Raw genomic sequence first — 7717 nt, forward strand, 5'->3', positions numbered from 1 at the left:
AATACAAACAAGATAGCCACCCCTGCTATATTCCAAGAAGTGAAGACAAACCTTTCCACAAGATAAGACATGAATTCTTAGGGAATTATTCATTATTCCCTGAGAATTCACTTTTTAAGAAGATTATTAAAAATTTTATATTCAGTAATAGCAGTCAGTCCTTTCAAACAAGTTTTTTTTATATGAATAGCTATTGTAATTGAATAATGTAAAGAATATTCAAGGTCAAATAAACATTTCTTTATAGCTTAAATACAGTTTTGCACACTAAAAGCAACTTCTTTAATTGTAAAATAATAAAAAAAAAATTATCTTAAAGAACTAAACTGGAATAGATTTACAGTCAAACCTCGGTTTTCAAACTTAATTTGTTCCTGAAAGTTGTTCTCAAACAGATTTGTTGTCAAACCAAAACAAATTTTCCAATTCAATGTAATATTATATATAATATATTAACTATATCCATTTTATATATTTTATATATATATATAATATATAATAAATATATATAATTGCTACATATATAAAAACCATCACTTTACAAAAAATGCTATAAAGAATCAATTCTGCCTGGATGAAATACAGTTTAACCAAATCAATGAAAACAGACAAGTACTTTACCCACACTTTCCAAAATATTATGTTTCAATTTCTCTAATTTAAATTTTAATTAATTACTTTTGATTTTATTTTTAATTTTAGTTTCAGTTTCAGTGTAAAAACCAGAGTTTTAATTATTATTATATTATTTTTAGTTTTGATTAACCGAGTACCTATTATTAACAAATATTAAATTAAATATTATTATATTATATTATATTATATATTAATGAATTTTTGTTGACTTAAACACCTTTAAGCGTGGATTTATGGATGTAATTTATATTATGTGAATATCCATTAATATGGTTTTTATTCATTAATTTGATTTAAATTCAGTTGTGACATATACTGAAAAATGGTAGTATCTTATCTGCATGTACATTAAAATCTAATTTGAATAATGTCATTGATGGTTGCTGTCATGACATCTAGACAATCTCAGTGCCACTAGCTTTTGAATCGGTAGTTCCATCATTGATTGGTTGGGCCATCAACTTTCTATAACACAAATAGTATATGGAGTTGGCCATATGTCTCTCCCTAATCTGTGGCCAGCTCTTGCCAAGTAGCTTGTTCAGCAACCAAGTTATTGTATGGGCAAATATAGCATGCAAAGTTTTGTTTGTAAACCGAATTGCTTGAAAAGTAAAGTGTTTGAAACCTGAGATTTGACTGTATTCATAACTAGAAAATTGGTTATTCTAGTTAAATAATATTCACCTTCCACTATATCATTCTATAGAAATAAAACATAAACCTGCATTTGTGTATATGTGTATCTGTGTGTTTGTATTTAGAAATGTGTAAATATAGTATACATATGTGTATATAAGTTATTGCTCTTATTTACATGGTTGTCAAGAAGATCTATCATGTAGTGACAAGATAAGTCAAGTTTTCACTCGTTAGAGCATATTTTCTGGAAAGGGTCATTGGCAAGTCATCCTGGATGAGTCAAGGCAGGTATGCCAACCAAGTCGGATCCAATAGAAAGTTCAGCTCCAGATTAATTAACCAATGGATCTAAATTAGATATAAGCAATGCAACTGTTGGAATGGGGAGAAGCAAGCCTGATCTAAGACTGTGTTGTTAGAAACAAGCAAGATATATTTCTGTATATACAGTAGAGCATAGATTATCCAAATATTGATCAACCAAAACATCAGTTAACCGAAAGTGTTCCAGATGGCAAATTTAAATTTTTGCTAGTGCTGTGGTGCTGAAATAGTTGGCTATGTCTTATGTTACTCCAATATCATTTCTGTTGCTTTGCGTGTTTTAGCTGGCAGCACTGGTGCAACCATGTGAGGGTACTTAAGGATATGCCAGGATTTGAACAAATTTCAACATGGGATAGGTTAATATATTTTTTTTACATAATCGGTTATCCGAAAAATCGATTATCCGAACAACCCCAGTCCCAAATTGTTTCGGATAATCAATGCTCTACTGTATATTGTACACAACTGTTAAATAAACAGACTTAAACTGAGTTCAAGGAGTCATAACATGTTCTTTGTGATGGACTGTAAATCAGAGGACACAATACAAACTTTACTATGGTTGCTGTGATGACATGTATAATGTTATTGCTTGTAAATGCTTGTATACAGGATTAACTGGTCACTAAAAACTACACATAAAAACTACTCATAATATAATTAGACAGAACATTCAAAGAATATAATGTCCAATCATATATCATTTATTTAAAAGACAAAATTTATTTATTAATAAATTAATGATATTACTAATGTTCAATATTTAAAAAACATCAATTTTCATATGCAAAATAATGCTACATATTGTATACTTTACTTATGATTATCATATCTTGAAAGTGGATTCCAATATTAAGAAATCACTTACTACATTCTTCATAGAAAAATAATAAAGTTCTGCAAGGTCCTTTCTCAAGAAACTGGTTCATGATAACAATACACTAATAAAAAAAATTATATTATTATATTAAGTTTAAATTTTATTTACAAAATTAAGTTTAGAGAAAAAACATTTTTATCTAATTATACTTTTTGCTCATATACAGGATTGACTAGTCACTCAAAACTAACCTTACCATAGCCATGGTCATTAGATACACTGGTCACTGCACTCGCACTAAAAATAGAAGTGAAGGACAGAGACATCATCTAATTTCAGATAACACTCATGTTCCATCCTAATTCAAAATTATGAAAACCCTCATAGAAAACTCATTGTAAATGTCACTTTTTGACATTGTAAGAATCAAACAAGTGTTCAAACATAGTAATTTAATGTAAGCAAAGTCATTAGGTTTCAACACCCAATTATTTGTGATTTTCATAAAAGTTTTGCATGTTTGTAATAAGTTTCATTAACTTGAAAAACAAATATATCTTCTTATGGGAGAAATATTTAAATTACCCACAAAAAAATTATTTACAAGCCATTTATTTTTTTAAAATGCTTAAGATGGAAAAAAACCCAACAAGTAACACATTGCAAATAAAACAAGTAAAAAGTAATAAGTAGTGACATATTGCAAACATAAACTGCAAACTTTATTGCAAGAGAAATGGTTTTTAATTACTTAGTTTTATAAGATACAGTCATTTAAAAACCAAACATATGATTGTAGAAACAGATGGTGATCCTGGCAAGTTTTGTTCCATGGAAAGAAAGCTACTAACTGATAATCTATCATAATGTATCATGTGATGCATAGTGTATGCAAACATCGAAGGTGCAGTATACTGGTCATCAAATTGTCAAAATGGAACAACCAAAGATAAGCAGCACACTGTTGTGAATTTTTAACAGCAGAAAGTGTTGGAAGCAGGCAAATGCATAAGCAGATGATAAGAGTGTATGGTGATTATTGCATGGGCTTGACAAAAATGCACATGTAGTAACAATGGTTCTTACAGGGCTGGACTTCCCTCAGTGATAACAACCAGCCAGGACAACCACAAAAAGCTGTGGACATTATGGTTGTGCATATGTGAAAGAATTGATTTCAGATAACCAACATCTCACTGTGGACGAAATCACAGAACTAGTAAGTCTAAGTCACAGTACCATCCATCACATCATTACCAACAGACTGCAGTATTGGAAAAATCTGTTCTCAGTGAGTTCCCCATAAACTTGATAATGGTCAAAAGAGCTACTGCATGGCCATTGCTCTGCAGCATCTGCTACAGGTGATGTATTTATGTCACACATTGTGACAGACATGGTGTCATCATTACAAGTCTGAAACAGAGGCAGAGCCATCAATGGAAACATACTGATTTCCACCACTAAAAAAGTCCAAGGCCATGTAGTGTGGATAAGATAATGATTACAATTGCTTTTCAATCGACATGGACCACTGCTTATTGAGTTCCTCAAGAAAGGAGCAACTGGGAATGTTGACTGCTATGCTAAAATGCTTATGAAGTTGTGGTGTCAAAATATGCTGAACTGTTATGAGGATATCATTCTGCTCTAAAACAATGCCAATAGTGTCCATGCCATATATGCAGACAAAGTGCTCAAGCCAAATAGGGACATGTCAGGACAACCCCTATGGTCCTGACATGTCCCCATTTGGTTTTCATAGAGTTGGAACATGTCCTCAAAGACAATGATTCATTTGACAATTATGTGAAAGCCACCATTCAACAATGGTTCCAACAGCAAATCGGTGAATTCTTTCACAGAGGCATTCCTTGTTTTGTTTTACAGTGAGATGTGTACAACAGCTCAAAGACAGCTGCAGCAACTATGTCCAGCTAACAAGCTCAGTGTGATTTTCCATCATGTATTCAGCTTTTAAATGACTGTCTTTTATACCTTTAGACTTTATTTCGGAACTGATACATCTTGTAAAACAAAATAACTTGGAAGTTAAAAAAAAATGAATAGTTTTAACAGTAAAATAGTTTACAGTTATGAATAACTTTCATAAGAACACACTATTCATATGTAAAATCATATGTGAGTTACTGTTTACATATATGATTTCTCATGCATAAAACATTCTTATATGAGTACTCATAAGCATAAGAAGCACTTTATGGTCTTCAGACTACAGCCAGATGAAGCAAATAAACTTTGCTATCAGACAAAACAGCATAATAATTGCAAAATACAGGTAACCCCCGTATAACACGGCACTTCTATAGCACGGATTCACTCTGACACGGTTCGAGAAATGGGTAAAACCCTCGTACAACATGANTATTGAAAATTATAATGAGATAGTTACAGCTAACAGATATATTATATTTTAATTATTAGATGTTATCGAAGCGAGAATTGGCATTTAGAGGGCATAGAAAATCTATTAAATCTAATATAACAGAGTTAATTATATTGAACTTGCTTATTTATTAAGTGCGTTAGATAATCTATTAATTAAAAATACATGTAAAGAAGTCTACAGTTTTTACTGGCTTATCGAACAAACGAATACGAATGGACCCTAAACCATCACTGACTGATTGCCCCTGGAAGTCGGCTTCTTACAGAAACACAGCTTCTCTGTCACCAAATGTCACGGCAAGCCCATGCTTTCAATTAGCTTTCAGAAGTCCCTCAGTTTTCACCCTCTTCTGTAAAGGTATAAACCAACCAGATATGCAGTTCCAACCTGGTATATATACTATCCCTGTTGCATGGATAGTATATATATACAGTGTATATATGTATATATATACATAGTATATATTATTAGAATGCATGGATGCTACAGAACAACCTTTAAACACTGTAAGGAGTCAAAGTCTGATCATTATTTTTTGTTTTAGGCATTATTTTTAGTTACAGTTATTTTCTTTTCAGTGTCTGTTTTTCGGATGGAAACTTCTAAGAAATCTCCAAAATGTGCTAAATTCAAAAATAAAAATCTAAATATACTAATTTACATCAGTGACTAATTCCGTGATGCACATATATGTAAATAGGGCAATGTGCAGTTACACTGATAAACAGATAAAAGACAACATGCCCGTCAACAGTGTGTGTAGCTCCCGACAGCAACCTTCATAGAAATTAATTGTCTGGCATTCTTTGATAAGCAATCAGCTCATAAGAAATGTATTCTTTGTTTAATTATTTTGATAGAGATTTGATTGATTATATTTGATGTAATATTTTTAACACAATATAACTTCTTTAGATAGCAACAAATAAGAAAAATATCTTAAAGATACATTGTGAGTAATACATTTATTTCCCATTGTAGATATTACTGGATTCTAGGAGCCAATTTTCCCGATTTTCCAACCAACTTTTCTCAGGATTCAAGAACAGAGAAATGAAAAAAATTCCCAAGAACTGACAGGAAAAAATTCCTGCCCAGAAACCCTGCATGAAACTTTGCCAGCTGTCAAATAAATGACAAACTTGCATAATAAAAGTGATTTTGGTCATTTGTGTTTGTTAGAAAATATCCAATTACTATATATTGGAAAACAGTAGCTAGCATAAATCAATGAATTATACATGTAACAATCTACAAAATAATCAAAAAGAATTTAACATAAAAATATTGTGTCATACAAGAAACTAACTAACAAAGTTTTTAATCTAACAACAAATAAAATATACACTCCTGAGGTGAATGATTTAAATTTAAAAAATTCGAAAAAGTTTCAAAAAATTTTAATTTACATATTTCTGTAGGTGTAACATTAGTACTAATTATTATTTTTAAATTTATTAATTAATTTATTATTATATTTTTTGATTCTTAACATAAGAGAATAGGTTAAGTTATCAAATTCATAAAAATAATTTTAAAAATCTTATTATTTTGACAATTTTATTGTTTTGAGATTATAAAAGCACTTAAAACTTAAATAAATATATTCAAAATTATAAATACCTCTGAAACATTCTTTTTGGTAATTTCAATATCTGGTTTCAGTGACAGGAAAAAAATGCATTTGTTTTTCAAAGGAATATCACTTCCTTTTGTAATAAATACTTTTTTTGTTTTCGATATTTTAGAATCAGCAGAAACTAATTCTGAAAAATTTTTAAATTTTAAAGAAATATATTTCATTTTATTCAAATCAAACATAACATATTTTTGCTAACATATTATAATTGCTTTGTTTATAATGAAAAATATTTGCAGATTCTTTATACAAAAATAAATATCTAATAATTTCCTATTAATAATTTATTAGAAAGTAAAAAATTAATATTTGTAACTAATAACTATTTCTAATAAAATTAAAATTTGCCATCTTGCTGAAGCAAAGAACAATAATAATGATATCAAAAAGTAAGTGAAAACCGTAAGTGAACAATTTTAACAAAATGTTTAATAACAAAAAAATGTTTATGTTTTTCCCTACAACTTGACAAATCAAAAGATGTTATACAGTTTGATTGCTGGATTTCATTTATATAATTTTTGAAGATTTTATCTGTAAAGAAGAAATGTTGGGTATGATTCCATTGAAAGAACGGACTAGAGGGTAGATATATTCAATGCTCTCAAAAGCTTCATTTCTAATTTGAAAATACAAGTTTTTAAGCTAGTTTCAATCACAATGTATGGAGCAAAACCAAATGACTGGACCAAAAAATAGATTTACTGTATATCCCTATGTTAGTCTAGTGATGAATTCTTCAGTTTTTGCACTAGTACTGTATAATTCACCAGCAAGTTTTAGCTAATAAGAGATTAAATAGAAAAGCAATCATGGATATAACATTCAAAATTGTTAATTTGATTGGCAGAAATCCCCTCCTGAGGTGATTATTTTAATCTAAATTTGATGAAAAACAATGGAAATTGGTATTATTTACAGAAGTGAGATGTATAAATAAAAATATATTCTCGCAACAGTGTTCATGGTTTGTTAATCAAGATAGGAATTTTTTTAAAAAAACAAGCTGATACATACAATTATACAAAGAAAGCTGGGTGTAAGGAACCAAGTCTGAGCTTTATTTTTATTTTACTTTTATTTTGCTTTCATTATATTTTGTTTGGGGCTTATGTTTATTTAAGACGAAGGTTTCCTCACCATTCACCTTAGTAACTTAAAAATAGAAGAAAAACCAACTCACCGACGAAAGAAAAGCGCCGTAGAAAAACTCGCGCACACTTGCGCTTCCCAAGCGGAAAAA

The 7717-nt window shown here is 29.8% G+C and overlaps 1 protein-coding gene across 1 annotated transcript in view; it reads right to left on the reverse strand.

The window, feature by feature from the left end:
* Nucleotides 1-6632, reverse strand: part of LOC111642290 (dynein heavy chain 5, axonemal-like) — a 96731-nt gene extending 90099 nt beyond the window's left edge. Inside the window, exon 1 of the mRNA XM_023388620.1 lies at nucleotides 6459-6632. The gene's annotated coding sequence lies outside the window, so the exon portion shown is untranslated. The remainder of the gene's footprint in view (nucleotides 1-6458) is intronic.
* Nucleotides 6633-7717: the final 1085 nt, after the last annotated feature.

The sequence above is a fragment of the Centruroides sculpturatus genome, unplaced genomic scaffold (assembly GCF_000671375.1).
Source record: "Centruroides sculpturatus isolate CEXI.00-Female unplaced genomic scaffold, Cexi_2.0 scaffold1425, whole genome shotgun sequence".
Lineage (NCBI taxonomy): Eukaryota > Metazoa > Arthropoda > Arachnida > Scorpiones > Buthidae > Centruroides > Centruroides sculpturatus.